This window comes from Taudactylus pleione, unplaced genomic scaffold (assembly GCF_031769625.1).
Source record: "Taudactylus pleione unplaced genomic scaffold, aTauple2 ptg000556l, whole genome shotgun sequence".
Lineage (NCBI taxonomy): Eukaryota > Metazoa > Chordata > Amphibia > Anura > Myobatrachidae > Taudactylus > Taudactylus pleione.
Genome location: NW_028284958.1, coordinates 5,918,472 through 5,936,915, shown reverse-complemented (window position 1 = coordinate 5,936,915; position 18,444 = coordinate 5,918,472). Strand labels below are relative to the sequence as shown.

Sequence of the window (18,444 nt, the reverse complement as noted above, 5' to 3'; positions counted from 1 at the left end):
CTGCTTTGGGGCTGCCTGTCCTTTGCATGACTGGGAAGTGGCTTTCAATGGGAAGCCACCTCTAGTCACAGTGAAGTCAGTCACTTACTGCAACTGGCTCACTGAAGTAGCAGATTTTACTTGGGGGGGCTGCAGCCCCGCAGCCCCTAGGTAAAATCCGCCACTGATCAGAAGTCTAATAAGTAACCCAAATTCACTAATTATGTGTTATTACTATACTTCTAAATGTCACTGTAGGTTTCCCAATTCCTTTATATACAGTGGTAAAAAAAAAAAACTTGTGGTAACACAAGACACAACTGTTTCTAGTGTCATACCTGTTCATATGTGTTTTTCAAATGATAAAAAAACTATTAAAAAAAAATGCACTTGCTACAAGCCCAGTGTGAAGATTAGCAGTTTGCCTTTGGATGCACCTAGGGAAACCAATCCAGGGATCTGGATCGGTGGGATCCCGGGATTAAACGTAAAAAACACTGGGATTTGAATCCCGGGATTGGTGCCTCCAGTCCCTGGAAATACTGGATTAAGCTGCGGCAGGCTGCGCATCTTTCTTCAGCCCGGGCAGCGCTGAGCACTAGTACCGTCAGCTCAGATGCTGCCCCCTGGCCTCCTACAGCAACACGCCAGCTCGCCCCTTATACAGCTGAACCCCCCTCACTGTGGAGTCTGCTGTGGGCGGCTGGCTATTGCTAAGCGGAGGCTGACTGCTGGGAGCTGACACTCTCACTCACTCTGATCAGCACCTGTGGCCTGAGGAGGATAACTGGAGTTGTGTCACTGGCTTCCCTAGATGCACTTACTATTTACTAAGGAAGCAATGCTGAATTGTTTTTAAACCCATTAGAAAAATGTAATACCTTCAACTAAAATGGAATATTAAGACAAATGTTGTAAAATTAATGTAGGTAGATAAGGGAACGAGGTACAATACACTTTAAGCACAGTCTGCATCCTAAACATGTGTTTAGTTCCTGCAGGACCAAGACCAACACTGGCAAATGCAGGTAGTTGCTGTAGTCAACTAGCCATACTCACAACCAAGGTAGTTCGGAAAGTCCCTCCGCAGTGACTGTGTGCTACTGCTGGGTACACTCTGGCTGATATATTGGCCATTCATGATATATTGTGTGTAGCTCCCCTATTTGAATTTTGGACTGTGCTGCAGCCCAACCTCTGGAGCTGCCACTATCTGTCACACAGTCACTGTGGAGGGACTTTCCTAGCTCGCTTTATGAAATGGTAGGGATTCCAAAAATAGGACCCTCCATGACGCTTAGGTGTAGCGACATTTGTTGAGCCAAAAAATGATGCTTTAGGGGGTAATTCAATTAGCGTCTGCAAGGAGCTGACATTCCAACTGTTTATTAGGCACCTTGCAACTATGAACATTTCAGATTTCTCCACGTACCCCAAAGAGGTGTTCTACCATAATTTTCTAGATGTGCACAGCTCAACAATGTAACCGCACATCCTCTGGAATTGAAGATCGGCCTTAGGGCTTTATTTACGAAGCAGCAGCTTTATAAGCAAGCCCTGGAAGTGGTGACTTTTTTAAATAAACCCCTTAGACTCCAAGGGGTCAATACAATTAGCATCAATGGCCAGAGAAATGGTTGGAGCATCAGCACCTCATGCCCATCAACATCACACATTTCTACTCACTTCATAGAGGTGCGCAGAAAACTTTGCAATGTTGGTCTACCGTAGTTATTGGGGAAGTGTGCAGTAGAACATCACAACCGTACATGACCAATAACTGATTTGACCCCTTAGAAATTTAGTAGCCCAGAATAGAACCATAATGCTCGGTACACACTGGACGATATAGCATTTGTACAGCCTACGAACAATATATCATCCCGTCCATCTGACAATGTGTACACACAATATATCTGAGAACGACGTGCAGACATATCATTCACATCTGCTTGTGTGTACACAAGGCCAAACAACTGACCCATGTGCTGACCACAGGAACCAGTGAAACTCACATCATAACTGGTTCTCCTGGCCAGACATTTTGTGCGGCCGATTGGCAAGTATGTATGCACGATATCTCTTGTGCATAACCCTTGCCAAATCATTAGAATGCTCCGCCGGCCGATCAGTCAGTGTGTGCCCAACATTAGCAAGCCCAGATTTATAAAAGACCCACCTATGTCTGGCTTTAGAGCAACAGAACTGCCCTTATTGCATCATGCTATCAAATTTTATTTTCTTATGAATAGAAGATTACATGTTTAATTACAGCTATAATAATCTGATTTCTAGGTCATTGTTCTTTATATTGTTTTTGGACAGAAACGGAGAAACAGTTCAGTCTTCACCAGACTAATAGAACATGTTTCAGGTTCAGATGTAAGTTGTGTGCTAATTTTATGGTGAATATTACAATCAGCATTACTGAATACAAAGGTTTTATTGGTCTCTCATGTGACACAAAGAAATTCTATATGTCCTCACCTCACTCCATAACAGCCACCTTCTGTCTCCAACACACCAGAAAACGGCCACTGTCAAAGCTGGGGGCGAAATAAGACTAGATGATTGTATTCCAGGAAGAAACAGAAGATTTAAAAGACCATTCACAAAAATCCCCAAGGACAATGCCCATTACATGAAGATTAGATTTCGCTCTTCATTTGTTTCAATCTGGATCATGTTCATGCTTAATTTTATATTTAGTATCTTCCATGATAGAAATCAATGTGTCTGTCTTCCCAGAGAACACAATATAATAGAAGTACTTCATTTTTTTCCCTCTATCTTGACAATTCGTTCTGTGATAGATGGACTCGCTTACTGGACCCTAGGGGTGTCACAATACAAGAGTTTAGAGAGTGGGCTAGGAGGATAGAAACCTGCACAGAACACAGTGGATGGGGCACAATCTGTAAACTCTCAGAGCTTCAAAGTACAAAATCAAAGTGAGCTGCTTGTCTATTGATCTGCTTTTCCAAAAGGTTTTATTTGCATTGAACAAACGATTAATTTATTTGTACAGAGCACTAGAAGAAACACCCAAATTTTATCACTTTCAATCCAGAATTACCCAAATGAAGAATAAATCAGAATAAAAACTACAACGCATCATACAATTTGATAATTTAAATAACTGGATGTGAATAAAGCAGAGTGTAAAGATTTCACTTAAGGTTATTTAACTGAGAGAGAAATAAATGTAAAACCTATAAAATGTTTTATAGGTTTTACATTTACTGTACACTTATAGGGCCAGAGTCTGAGTTGGGAGCAAAGCAACAAACAAACAAGTAACTATAGGCCTGATTCAGATGTGGGCGCTACTGCCATCGCAGCCGCCAACTCTCACAGATCGTAATAGCGAAAATATGCTAATGACTCACTCGCCGTCCAGTGCTTAGAGACGTCCACTGAGAGCATCTCACATCCGCCGCTCGCGCATAAAACTGGAGACATCAAACACAGATCAGGCGGCCAAAAGTTAAACTGTCGCAGACACATCAGGTCTCCAGACATGCAGAGAGCTGCTAGCAAGGACGCAGTGGCTAATGTATGGATGCCCAGAAAACAACGATTAAAAGGTCTGACACTCCTGCGTTTCTCTAACCACCCTGTTACCTCCCCCAGACACTGCCTACCTGTCACTCACTTTGCAAATGAATCCTTTGTGCAAGTGTAATCGCAAATCAATTGCTGTGCAGCTTACACACATGCACAATGGCTAACAATCGCTCAATCTGCGTAAATATTGGTATTGCGTCCACATCTAAAACAGGCCCTATGTACCTTGGTAAAACCATGTTGCCCTAAAGATGGGACAGGTTTTAAGTGTACAGAGACACTTACACTATGTAGACAAAAGTGATTGGACACCCTGTGCAAGTGACATGCATACCATTGCACACGAGTTCCAAATGGCCACTAATGTGGCAGTTTCAACAAGAACACTTCATAGGGAGGCCCATGCACTTGCAGTTCTACAGAAACAACAAATGTATTTATCAGGATGACAATGCCACCTGTCATGTTTCCAGGGCGACACTGAACTGGTATACAGAAAATTCAGTAACCCGGATGGACTGGCCAGCTCAGAGTCCAGATCTTAACTCAACTTGAACCTCTTGGACGAATTTCAGCGAATGGTGCAAGCATGGATATCCTTAAAATCTGGAATGTAATGGTGGAGTTTGGGAATCTCTGGCATAAGGATAAAGTGTCATGTTGCCTAAACTCTTTAGCCGGGGTTTTCAGCTCAAGTCATCATGTACCCCCAACAGGTCATGTTTTGTGGATTTCTTTAATCATGTGCAGGTAGGTAATTATCCCACCTGCTTCCGCAGGCAGAAATCCTCAAAAAATGACCTGTTGGGAAAACTTGAGGGTTGAGGATGAAAACCACTGGTCAGGGGCGTTTCTAGAGAGGAGGGGGCCCGTCTGCAGTCTCCGACACAGGCCCCCTCGTCTTCACCCGGCAGCGCACTGAGCTGTGCGCCGGGCCTCCATCAGGGGGGGACTGCCGGGTCTGGAGTCCTGGGCCCGGGCAGAGAGGGGGGCCCGCACAGGGACGGACCTACCAGTAGTGCAGCAGGTGCCCCTTGGGAGTAATAGCCTGCAGGTATTACCCGGCATGTAGCAGATTCTTCTCACTGAGGATCCGCAGCGCCGAGCACCTGTCAGTGACAGAGATGAATGATCATAGCTTCCTTTCTTTACCTTCTGGTAGCTGGCTCCTCCCCCAGACCAGCCACCTTACAAAGAGCACAGAGCAGCTGACTGAGCAGTGTGACTCACCAGTCTGCCCACACGGACTACTGTACTCTCTGCAAGTCTGACTCCTGCCCCTTGCAACAGACAGAAGTGAGCCGGAGGGCATCTCAGCACACTGACAACGGTTTGTTAATTAGGGAGGGGAGGCGGGGGCACCACTGAGAGACAACAGTGGCTCGGGGGGGGGGGGGCACTGAAAGACAGAAGGGAATGTGTGTGTGGGGGTCACTGACAGAAAGAGGGGAATGTGTTGGGAGGGGGTCACTGACAGAAAGAGGGGAATGTGTTGGGAGGGGGTCACTGACAGAAAGAGGGGAATGTGTTGGGAGGGTCACTGACAGAAAGAGGGGAATGTGTTGGGAGGGTCACTGACAGACAGAGGGGAATGTGTGGTGGGGGTCACTGACAGACAGAGGGGAATGTGTGGTGGGGGTCACTGACAGACAGAGGGGAATGTGTGGTGGGGGTCACTGACAGACAGAGGGGAATGTGTGGGGTGGCACTGACAAACAGGGAAGTGTGTTTGTGTGTGTCTGGGGGGGCACTGACAGAGGGGAATGTGTGTGGGGGGGGTCACTGAGAGAGGGGAATGGAGTGGGGATCGCTGGGAGAGAGAGGGGAATGTGGAGGGGATAATTGAGAGAGAGAGAGGGGGAAGTACGGGGGTGTCATTGAGACAGGGGGGAATGCGGGGGGATCTCTGAGAGAGGGAAATGGGGTGATCGCTGAGAGAGAGTGAAATGTGGGGGGATTGCAACTGCCTGGTACAATAAAGTTTAAATTTTTTTTATTGAGGAAAGGCACGCATGACACCACCACTGACAGAGGATCTGGCTGCAGCGCGAAGACGAACAGCCAAAAGATACAGGAGAAGGTAAATGTTTGTGGGCTGTAGGGGGCAGAATAGAGACAGAGGGGTACTGGCTAGGGAGACACTGCGGGGTTGGAGTTGCAGAAACACGGGGAGGGGGGGGGGGCCCTGCCTATTTTGTGAGTCCCGGGCCCCACGATTTCTGATGGCAGCCCTGGCTGTGCGCGGCCAGCGCTGGAGTTATAGACTCTGGGCACTAGAGTGTGCCCAGAGTCTATAGTGTCTGCACAGGTCACTGGGAAAATGGCCGCGGCGGACATTTTCCCTGTACTGCGCATGCGCAAACGATGGGAAAATGGCAGCCGCGGCCATTTTCCAGTCGTTTTAAAGCATCGGACGCCTACGCCGACGCGGGACTCCAGAGAGGTAAGTAATACTATGGGTGCTGGGTGTGCGGTGCGGGACCCCCCTGGACCCAGGGGCCCGTGTTTCCCGCACACCCTGCACCCATTACAGATACGCCCCGGCCACTGGTCTATAGCAATGTTTTCTTATCTCTCCATTGTGAGCACTGTAGGCCAATGATGGGTAGAGCAAAGCTTCAATGCACAAGTCAGAGTCAGGCGATTTACACATCGGGCAAACTATTTCTGGGTGTGAAAATGGCATGTTTACTACAGCTAACATAAGCATCAATAATATAAATAGGTGTATATGTGACGTACAGCTGGCTTACAGAATAGGGAGCACCTACATGGTTACATTGGAATCAGGCTTGGAAAACACTGCTACTTAGTGCAAGGCAAGGTTTCATTATATTGCACTAGAACTGATCTCAAGCTGATTCATTGATGGAATAATACATATATAATAAATGAGGTATAATAGATTTCATGCATCATTACAAAAATACGCAGTATCATTTATGCCCTGTTACAACATTTCCAGTTATTTCTTTGTGGTCCTTAAAACAGTTTTCTAATGGTGCATACTGCATACACACAGAACGATTTTGTAACCAACGATTATCTGTCAGATTATCCCTTGAAAAGTGAACAATTTTTTGAAGTGTAATAAACGATTTTTACGATTAACAAAAAATGTCCCTTCCCTTAATGAAAATCGTTCTGTTGGACAGTCTGAAATGAACTACAAACGGGAGCACACTTGAACGTTTTTCGTTCATCGTTATAACTCAGAAAATGAACGATTTTTTGAACGATTGAACGATAATGACGTCGTTATAGTTAAATCGTTAAAAAAATCATTACGTGTGTACGCACCTTAACTCTAATGGTGCGTACACACGGACAGATCTATCGTTACGATATGAACGATAATGATTTTGTTCAACGATATATCGTTCATATCATTCATTTTTATTCAGTGAACGACCAACGATGTGCGTTCCCGTACGAATGATAACAATATCTATGATCGTCCATACATGCAGGCCAATCTGGACGATATCGTCAACTTTGCATGCTCAGAGATGTGGCAGGATGACTCACTGACAGATATCTCTCATGTCGTTGGTGGTACAGATCGTACCGTGTGTATGCAGCAGCTTAATTTTGTGACAACCTGCTAAAATACAAAGGTGGGTTGTAAATGTAAAATAGTGTTACCTACCCGTTATACAAACCAATGGCAATACATTTAAAAAAAATAAATTATATATATATATATATATATTAGGGATGTGCAGGCTCGGATAGGTTCGAGTTTGCACGTGGAGTTCGGATTTTTCCCTCCAAAAAAAACGGACAAAAGACCAGGAATGATGATGTTCGTCCATGTAAGATGACGTTTTGCCTCGTTGTGAGTTCCGTTTTTTTGGAGGGAAAAATCCGAACTCCACGTGCAAACTCGAACCTATCCGAGCCTGCACATCCCTAATATATATATATATATATATATATATATATATATATATATATATATATATAATTATTTTTTTTTCCAATTATTTTTCATGGATGTGAAGAATTAATTAATTAACTATGAATTGCTTAGAGGATAGTGATCTTTAGACAGACATCTGCCATTACATCTGTCATGGCATATATTATAGTACTCATTTAACAAGGAGTTTAGTTTATTCTGCTACATTTTCTCATCCTGATTTAAATGAAAAGTTTGCCAGATTGGTGGATCTGACAGATCACACACATGCTTGATTGACCAAGATAGAAGTTTGAACGTTATATGCTTTAGTAAGTCACTGAGGCCCTAGTTCAGGGGTAGCCAACCCTGGTCCTCGACAGCTACCAACAGTGCATGTTTTTCAGGTCTCCTCACAGAATCACAAGTGAAATAATTAGCTCCATCAGTGGATCAGTGAGTAATAACTATACCTGTGCACCTGCTGGGTGACTTGGAAAACGTGAACTGTTAGTAGCTCTCGAAGACTAAGGTTGGCTACTCCTGCCCTCGTTAGTGGTCCAGGGCCTAGGAGTAAAATTGTAACTGAAATAATGCCTCACATTGAGCAGTTTGTTTGTACTTTCTCTTTCAGATGCAGAATACCTTTAAATGGATTCAGTATGATTTACCGCCGGCCGCATGGCAGCACTGAAAATCCCGATCGTCCCCAGGTAAGTATTCTCTAACCTATTCTACCCCCTAACCCTCCCTTAGGGGTGCCTAACCCTAACCTCCCCCCTAAGTGCCTAAACCTAACCCCCCCCTTCCCCGCCGCCTAAACCTAACCCCCCCCCTTCCCCGCCGCCTAAACCTAACCCCCCCTTCCCCGCCGCCTAAACCTACCCCCTCCTTCCCCGCCGCCTAAACCTAACCCCCTCCTTCCCCGCCGCCTAAACCTAACCCCCTCCTTCCCCGCCACCTGAACCTAAGTACTTATTGCATGCATCAGACAAGGTGCAGATTTGGGCACATAACCTGCCAGTAACTGCTAAAGATAGATATTAATGGCAGTGTCCGCATGATACTGTACAGTACTAAACACGAGGGTTACCACACATATAGTATGCACATGTTATTTATTAATTACCTCAATATTTTATGTATTAACCCTCCTCAAAGATGAAAAGTTAACACCTCCTCTGCCATACCTATCTTGGACACAGTTAACCCCCCCTCTGCCAAAACTATCCTAAACAGTTAACCCCTCCTCTGCCAGAACTGTCCATACAGTTAACCCTTCCTCTGCCAGATCTGACCTATACTTAGTTAACTCCTATGCCAGACCTCTTCTGGGCACCGTTAACCCCTTCTATGCCACACTTCTCCTCGACACAGTTAAGCCCTCCAATACCAGACCAGTTCTACAGTTTAACAAAACATAGAAATAGAATAACCACTCCGTGCCAGCTAATACATCATTCTGCCTGTTCGGCTCATGCCTATGGGCAGCAGGTAATACTATAGACATTAATTGTAGAACCTACTATGATGACACCATGATGCCACTTACTGAACTACATGGAAAGGGAGTGTGGAACAGACCAGACATTCCCTAAGTGTTTATCTCTGCTGTGTGTGATCTGCTCCCCCTGGAGATTTCCCGTATGATATGCCTGTGTCCCTTACCATGTCCGAGCAGCAGCAGCAGCACAGACTTCCCCCCAGCTGGCAGCAGGTAGGTAATGTAATGTTATAGTCAGTCTATGAAAGAGTGTGCTCAGCAAAGCAAACTAGTTCTCACGAAGGGCGGAGTGAGTGACAGGAGGAAGCGTCCAATGGCTGAGCGCCAGTAAAAGTAGGGGGGCGGATCTGTTCCGCAGACAGCCAATACGAGAGAAGTGATGGAACGTTGGCAGAACATGGGGATCACTCTGGGAGTTGCTGCTGCTGCTTCCTCAGTCCCAGGACACAGAGTTTGGGAGGGATTATTAAATAGGGGGATAAAGCCAAAGCTTTCTGGGAAATGTCTGATGCTGTCACAGGCACTGGGGAATATACAACATTAGGTACCACACTATGTTATCAGTATATTACGCTGCCTACTATAGATTATATTGTTTCTAGAATTCAGTATTTTGATATATCTTGTTACTTTCAGCCAGCCTCTGTCTGGGGCTAACATTAATAATAATAAAACATTACAGCACACTGCATTAATATACTTGTCTGGGCATGTATGTACAACATAAGGATATGTTTCCTTTTGGGTAAAACTAAGGGAGAGAGTAAATGCTTGGAGAGAGATACAATTGTGAGAGGTAAAGCACCAACCAATCAGCTGCTAACTGTCACTGTACAGGCTGTGTTAAAAATGACAGGAGCAGATTGGTTGGTGCTTTATCTCTCAATTTTATCTCTCTCCCAGCTTTATTAATTCTCCTCCTAAGTATGTTATTTTTAAGTACAGATTGAGGTTTCACATGCTAGACGTTGTTATAACAAACTGTGTAACACAATGATAAACTATAGCAAATTGCCCCCAATAATAATGAAACCCCCAGCCTTTGACCCGGTGGACGTAGAGGTGTAGTATGGAGCCCCGGCATCCAGAGGAAACATATGCTATGATACCCCCTTCCCCCCGGCGCACTAACATATATTATTTTAAGAAATGAACGTTCAGTTTTGCAGAAATTTGAACACTTGGGGTTTTCGAGTAGATCACCAGGACTTAAGGGTTTGCAACATCTTGCAATTGGACCATTACATTTTGGCAACCATGTTTGATCCTAGGTTTAAGTCCTATGTAATGTATTTCTTTTCCACCTGACATAGATGTTAAGAGATGCAAAGAGCTCCTTGCGAGCAAGTTGTCAGCTGAAGTGGCACATGACACACACAATAATGTCTCCTGCTTCAGATTCTCCTGAAAATGCTCTTGCCAAGAAAAAACTTACCTTTTCCAAGAGACCCACTGATGAGGATGATGATGAGTCAACTGAGCACACCAGAGTGAAACATTATGACATCTGGTCAGGCTTAAAAGAATTGCCAACATACATTGACACATCTCTCTACTGTGACTCAGCTAATATAGTAAGCATCAATAGAATGGTGGAGGATTACTCTAATTATAATGTATACAGGGCTGGCCCGAGTCTAATATTTTTGGTAAGGGAAGATACATTGTGGCGCCCCCTGGCGGAATTCGCACACGCCTAAGGTGCATGCACCCGACAAAGGAAAGGGGTGTGGTCTCATGGGAAATGCCATAATCTCGAGCGCAGCCCGCAATTCCAATCATGCTGGGTACATGCCCAGTGCTCTTGGAGTTGCTGGGCATGCTCCCAGTACCTTTCTCCAGTCAATAGATGCCGCATGCATGCACATGGCATATATTCACCATTACCCCCCCCCCCCATCTGGGACACTTTGTCGCCAAATGGGGATGGTTGGGAGGCATGCTAAAGGAAAGGTCTCAAAAGAAAGGGGCGTGGTCACACAATAGTATTCCCAATTCAGACTACACCACACAGTAGCACAATCTTATTCACATTACACCGCACATAGGGCCCAAATCACATTACACCACATAGCAGTGTCCCTAATTTATGTTCTGACATACAGTAGTGCCCCTTTTACACAAAGCCAACATTAGTGCCCCTTATACACTGTGCCCACAGTAGTAGTGCCCCTAATACAAAGCCCACAATAGTAGTGACCCTAATACAATGCCCAGAGTAGTAGTGCCCCTAATACAATGCCCACAGTAGTAGTGACCCTTGTACAATGACTACAGCTGTAGTGGCACTTTCACATAATGCCCACAGCAGTGGTACCCCTTCTGCAGTGCCCCCAGAAGTGGTGCCCCTTCTGCAATGCCCCCATTAGTAGTGGCGCCAGTAGTAATGCCCCCTGTAGTAGTGCCCCTGTAATACTGTAATAGTTCCCCCAAAGTAATGCTCCCTATATTAGTGCCCCCAGTAGTAATGCCCCCTGTAAAAGTGCCTCCAGTAGTAATGCCCCCTGTAAAAGTGCCCCTAGTAGTAATGCCCCCTGTAAGAGTGCCCCCAGTAGTAATGCCTTTGTAATAATGCCCCAAGTAGTTAGCTCCCAATAGTAGTGCCCCTGTAATAGTGCTCCCAGTAGTAATGCCCCCTGTAAAAGTTCCCTTGTAATAATGCCCCAAGTAGTTAGCCCCCAATAGTAATGCCCCTGTAAAATTTCCCCCAGTAGTACTGTCCCTGTAAAATTTCCCCAGTAGTAAGGCCCCTGTAAAAAATGCCCCCAGTAGCAATGCCCCCTGTAAAAGTGCCTCCAGTAGCAATGCCCCCTGTAAAAGTGCACCTAGTAGTAATGCCCCCTGTAAGAGTGCCCCCAGTAGTAATGCCTTTGTAATAATGCCCCAAGTAGTTAGCTTCCAGTAGTAGTGCCCCTGTACAATTGCCCCAGTAGTAAAGTAGTAAAAGTGCCCCCAGTAGTAAGCACCTGTAAGAGTGCTCCCAGTAGTAATGCCCAAGTAGTTAGCCCCCAGTAGTAGTGCCCCTGTAATAATGCCCCCAGTAGTAGTGCCTCTGTAAAATTGCCTCCAGTAGTAATGCCCCCTGTAAAAGTGCCCCCTGTAATAGTGCCCCCAGTACTAAACCCCCTGTAATAGTGCCCCAGTAGTAAGCCCCCTCTAATAGTGCCCCCAGTACTAAGCCCCCTGTAGTAAGCCCCCTGCAAGAGTGCCCCCAGTAGTAAGCCCCCTGTAAGAGTGCCCCCAGTACTAAGCCCACTGTAAGAGTGCCCCAGTAGTAATGCCCCCTGTAATAGTGCCCCCAGTAGTAGTGCCTCTGTAAAATTGCCTCCAGTAGTAATGCCCCCTGTAAAAGTGCCCCCAGTAGTAATTCCCCCTGTAAAAGTGCCCCCAGTAGTAATGCCCCCAGTAGTAATGCCCCCTGTAATAGTGCCCCCAGTAGTAAGCCTCCTGTAATAGTGCCCACAGTACTAAGCCCCCTGTAAAAGTGCCCCTAGTAGTAAGCCCCCTATAAGAGTGCCCCCAGTAGTAAGCCCCCTGTAACAGTGCCCCCAGTACTAAGCCCCCTGTAAGAGTGCACCCAGTAGTAAGCCCCCTGTAATAGTGCCCCCAGTACTAAGCCCCCTCTAAGTCTGCTGCACACACACACAAAAAAAACCCAGAATACTTACCTTAAGCCCCGATCCTGTGTCTGCTGCTGTCTGCCGCTCCTCGGAACCATGGGAGAGATGTCATGACGTCTCTCCCATAGTGCCCGTGGGGGGAGCTGGAAGCTGGAGCTTAAGAGTAAGCTCCTTCTGCCGCTGTGGAGAGCCGGACGCCCGCTGGTAAAATCTCTGCGGTCTTCCGGCAAATGGAGCCTCCCTGCAGCGGCCGGGGGGGGAAGAAAGAGTGTGGCAGCAGGGTGCACGAATCAAAATGGCCTCTGCTGGCTGTCACCCCACGCACATGCGTAGTCGGCGTAACGGGACGGCCGGCCCTAAGTGTACAAATTTGCATCGCAAACAGTCCCATTTAATACTGTGAAGAGAACAAAATCAATTTGGAACCCCTTGTACAAACTAGCAGCACCCTCCAGTGTTTAGAGTGTTAAGCACTGCCAAAAACTTAGGCCCTCATTCAGAGGCGGTCGCAAGAAGCGATCGCTCTCTCTGAATGAGGGCGGCCGCTTCCTTTTTTTAGTGCGGCCTCCTGGTCGCTAGCTAAGCTGTGTTACCACCCACAGCTTAGCGACCAATCATCGGGGCTGCCGACGAGACCCTTAGGTTGGGTCTCGGCAACCACAAGCCCCAGGGAGCTTCCTGCTCTGATCGAGCAGGAAGCTCCCCACTGACATCACTGATAATGTCAGTGCGGCCGCCCACAAAACGGTAAGCGTTCCTTAAGGCGACCATTTTTGAAACCACCTCCCGGCCCGCCTACAAAACATCGACAGCCGCCCCTTTTGTAGAGCACTCCGGAGCGAGAGAGTTTCTCTCTCGCTCCGGTGCTTGCGCATGCGCAGTGCAGACGCAGGGCTAACCATCGACCCGGTTGCGAATGCACCGGCGCTTGTGACCAGATCTGAATGAGACTCTTAGTGAGTTATTGGCATAGGAGGCTACGTACAAAAAATGTGGAATAACTTATGTTCATCAAAATGAACTACAAATTCTATGAAGAAGACTATTGCCGCCAATGGGTGCAGAGGCATACTGTACTTGGAAAGAGATGGAGGCAGAATCACACTTGGGGAAGGATTGGGGCAGAATCACAGCGAGGAAATGGGGCAGAATCACACCTGCGGAGGGATGACGGCAGAGGCACACTTAGGGAGGAATGAGTTCAGAGGCACACTTGGGGAGAGATAGGTGCAGAGGCACACTTGGGGAGAGATAGGTGCAGAGGCACACTTGGGGAGGGATGGGGCAGAAGCACACATGGGGCAGAAGAACACTTGGGGAGGGATGGGGCAGAAGCACACTTGGGGAGGGATAGGGCAGAAGAATACTTGGGGAGGGATGGTGCAGAAGCACACTTGGGGAGGGATGGTGCAGAAGCACACTTGGGGAGGGATGTAGTGTTCCCTCTAGCTCCGGCGGCAGGCAGGGCACCGGAGCTAGAGAGGGCAATGTTGTGTGCGCGCGCGCGTCCGAAAAGGGGGCGTGGTTACGAAAAGGGGGCATGTCTATAAGACGCGTCCCCCTTTTCGTCATACTTGGGGGCGTGCCCGGCGCTTCCGGACATGCCGGGCAGCCCCCAAGCGCTGCAGAAAGGGAGAATAGACGCCGGGCGCATGCGCCCGGCGTCTATTCCCCGGCGGTGACCGGGTCACCGCATGTTTGTCCACCCGCGGGACACTGCGTCCCGCGGGTGAGAACGGCTCCCGCAGGCTGTTAGGGCAGGGCGCTTTTTGCCCTCCTCCTGGAGGGCAGGGTGCTTTTTGCCCTCCAGAAGGAGGGCAGGGCGCCGCGCCCCGCTAAAACAGCCTAGCGGGAACACTAGGATGGTGCAGAAGCACACTTGGGGAGGGATGGTGCAGAAGAACACTTGGGGAGGGATGGGGCAGAAGCACACCTGGGGAGGGATGGGGCAGAAGCACACTTGGGGAGGGATGGGGCAGAAGCACACTTGGGGAGGGATGGGGCAGAAGAACACTTGGGGAGGGATGGGGCACAAGCACACTTGGGGAGGGATGGTGCAGAAGAACACTTGGGGAGGGATGGTGCAGAAGCACACTTGGGGAGGGATGGGGCAGAAGCACACTTGGGGAGGGATGGGCCAGAAGCACACTTGGGGAGGGATGGGCCAGAAGCACACTTGGGGAGGGATGGGCCAGAAGCACACTCGGGGAGGGATGGGCCAGAAGCACACTTGGGGAGGGATGGTGCAGAAGAACACTTGGGGAGGGATGGGCCAGAAGCACACTTGGGGAGGGATGGTGCAGAAGAACACTTGGGGAGGGATGGGGCAGAAGCACACTTGGGGAGGGATGGGGCAGAAGAACACGGAGTGGGATGGGCCAGAAGCACACTTGGGGAGGGATGGTGCAGAAGAACACTTGGGGTGGGATGGGCCAGAAGCACACTTGGGAAAGTTCTTTGTGCCTCTATTACAGCAGCATGTGAATAAGAAGCCATTTGCAACATGTATCCTCTGATGGTGACCCTGGAGGGGTGTATAGCAAACACTGCAACATACAAAAACATCATAACAACCATATTTGTGTCCGGAAGTCACTGGCAAAGTGAAGGACTTGGCGCCCCTCGATATTATAAACAAAGTATTTGCTCTAAATGTAGGTTAATAGAGAAACAACATAGCGGTTTCCTATTTATAAAATATACATGACAGTGCAGAGTCTGAGGGACCAATTTATTAATTAAAGAGTTTTAGACCAGATATTTATAACATCCTATCACTGCTTATTGCAGCAAAAGGTAATTGGTAATTAATTTCTGGCACGGGAGCTGGACAGACATGTGCAAGCGGACATTGTATATATATATATATATATATATATATATATATATATATATATATATATTGTAAGATTGTCCTCACAAAGAAACACTCTTGTCAGCAGTTGACCTTGTCAGATGGCTTTTTACTGATGAAAATGTTATATCTTCACATTTCCAAAACAAAATATGGCTCCCTGACACTAAAGGCCCCCATACATCAGAGATGGATTGCAGCAATCGTGCAATTTGCAATCGATTGTGTATAAAAATCTGCAATGTATGGGCTTCACAGATCGCAGATTGCAACCAAAAAGTGATTGGAATTGTTTAATCAGATTGTCCAACGTGTTGGATTTCACAGATCGATTGGGGCTGTAGATTGCTAGTGTATGGACATGATCAGGAGATTTGCAGACCGTTTCTAGCAAAATGATGGGCCTTTCCAGATTGGCAGATCTGTGTTTGCTGCAATTGATCTGCAAATCACTGAAAAAGATCTGTAATGTATGGGCGCAGATTGCTAGATTGGGAAATCCTAAAATCGGGCAATAAATCTTCAAATTGTTCAATTGTGGTTTTCAGATTGCTGATGTATGGGGGCCTTAACACTACCAGCTCTCTATCACCTGATTGACTAATTCAGCATCAGAAGCACCTTCCCCCTGACTCCCAGAATTCTTTATGCTTCACACAGACATGTGTAGCAGCAGTATTTTAAAGCTATATAACCAGAGCCGGCCGTAAGCAATTTGATGCCCTAGGCAAGACTTTTGTTGGTGCCCCCTAGCAAATAATCCCACCACCAAACTTAGTGTTTATACATGGACACCAAAAATAACATATTGGTTTATGGCTTTTTTTGTTGTTGTTATAGAAACACGTGCTAAACGCACAAAATATACAACTATCCAGGCATCCTCCTTTGTTACGGCCTGCGGTGCAGAGGTGAACGGCGTAAAATGAGTCAGTCAGACTAATTATTATACTGCTGTCTGCTGCGGGCCCCTTCATTGCGGCGGGCCCAGGTCAGTGCAATGTACCGGCTGCAACGCCGCTAGTTCCGCCTCTGACCCAGCACCCCTCTCCCTGTCTCACAGCATCAAGCACATATCACAGAGGCAGCCAAAATTACCCCTCTCCCACACAGCAATCCGCATCCAGCACACCACCCTTTACATAGAACCCACCTGCCCTCTCCCAGTACAGCACCCATCACCCAGCAGCACAGATCACAGCCTCACCCATCACCCTTCACCGGCCAGCACATACCACCAGCACTACTCACTACATGCTCAGCTGACATTAATCGAAACATTTTTATAACGCAGTTACTTTTTAAAACTGGCTGGCTGGCTGCCTGTGCGTACGCCCCTGCTGTTTTGCAGCTCCTGCTGAATCCTCCTCACTGTGCTATGTGGGGGTGGCTTTGTGGGAGTGGCGCTGGCAGGCTACAGGGAGTCAGTGCAGTCTTAGCCTGTTGGACTCCAGGGACCAGCTTCCATTTTTGTTGATGCCCAATGACCACTACCTCCACTGTGCAGAGCCTGCTAGCCTGCTCCAGCCTCCCTCGACCTGCTTGCTGGCAGTGAGCTGCCTGCTGCTCCCGTTCAAAGCTGACAGCTCAGATTACGGTCGCCAACAACTAGCAGAGCCCTGCCAATCAGGTGCCCTGCTTCCGCAGCAGGTGCCGCAGTGTCTGCCACAAACCACTGCCAATCACCAGCCCTAGGTGGGCTTGGATGCCCCTAGGTATTCCAAATGCCCTAGGCAATTGCTTAGTTTGTCTATGCCTAGGGATGGCTCTGTATATAACAAGGAACAACATCATTACACAGTAAATGAGTCATATTCTTTATAGCAGAACATGGCAAAGAACCCTCTTTGCCACATACCCTTCCCCTTAGCTTTGCCATGCTTGGTGAAGTGGACCCTTTAACTGAAAAGGATTTTCCTTTTCCCACCTCCCCCTCGCTTAGCTTTGCCAACTTTGGTTACTCAGCTGCCCTGTGATGCACAAACTTCCATGAGCGGGCATCAACATTATTTTGGGGAGCTGTAATCTGTTGAGGTGGGGGTCAAATACGGAAGGGCATACGGAACCCTATTACATCACAAGGGCCTGTCACATGTGCACACCATTTGCCCTTTTGGTCAAACCCCTTATCACCTGCATTATAGGAGTCTATGGAGGCCCGGGCAACAGAACCTCTTTTTTGCTGCCCCTGTGCCTCCTCTAAGCACTAATTTACTTTGAATCTGAGACTGTAGGAAGGGGTAACCGGGGAACTCTATAATAAGGTCTAGGTACGTTCTGTTGGCAGACTGTGCAAGCTTGGCAGTATCTCCTAACGCCTGGCCAGTAAAACCTCTGCAGTAGCAAACTGAGAGTTGACTCCACTCCCAAATGCCCTCCCTTAGGGTGTATATGGGCCGTTACCAATATCAAAGAACATGTACCTGTGGCACCATGAGCTGTTTAATTTCCCTTGCACCACTGCTACTCTGCATAGCAGGTCCCCTTCTATTTTAAAGTATGGCTCTCTTTTAGCCAGACCCCCAGCCTTCCACTCTTCATTCATCTACACGTTTTTTAAAGGTATTCGCCAATGCAGAGTCCTTTAATTGGTCTATTGTAAAGCCTTGGAGTGTTACAGTCCTGAACATAGGATTCCTCTCCACCAGCTGGCCAGGTCTCTGCTACCTCCCATCCTTTTCTGAGCAGGCCTTTTTTTTCACGCTTTCTGGTAGGCAACACTGGTCTGATTGCAGCCAAAGCCTGGCACTCAGGCTCCAGATCTTGCTGCTTTCTGATTTCTTCCTCTGGTTTCAGAATGTGAGCAACAGGATCATATAAGGTCAAACGTCTGGCCGGTAATTCAAGTCTCTCCCCTGAATATGGAGATACAGCAACCTTGGCACTATTGCCGCTATTACTTGCACCACTTGTCCCCTCACGGTCACGTGAAGACAGACACGGTCATATTCCTCAGTGTCCCTGAGGACACACAGGACCTTTACTGGTGGCATCCGGTCCATCAGTCTTTCTGGAACAA

General features: G+C 47.4%; 1 protein-coding gene across 13 annotated transcripts in view; it reads right to left on the bottom strand.

Annotated features, from left to right (window-relative positions):
- KLHL25 (kelch like family member 25) overlaps window positions 1–9,298 on the bottom strand; it is a 37,282-nt gene extending 27,984 nt beyond the window's left edge. For 10 of the 13 annotated variants that reach the window (XM_088452846.1, XM_088452842.1, XM_088452845.1 and 7 more), the window contains exons 1-2: window positions 9,116–9,298; window positions 2,467–2,525 (exon numbers count right to left, since the gene is read on the bottom strand). The gene's annotated coding sequence lies outside the window, so the exon portion shown is untranslated. Of the gene's footprint in view, window positions 1–2,466; window positions 2,526–8,999; window positions 9,021–9,115 lie in introns of those variants that run through there. The other 3 variants (XM_088452844.1, XM_088452847.1, XM_088452849.1) reach the window with 3 other exon arrangements.
- Window positions 9,299–18,444: the final 9,146 nt, after the last annotated feature.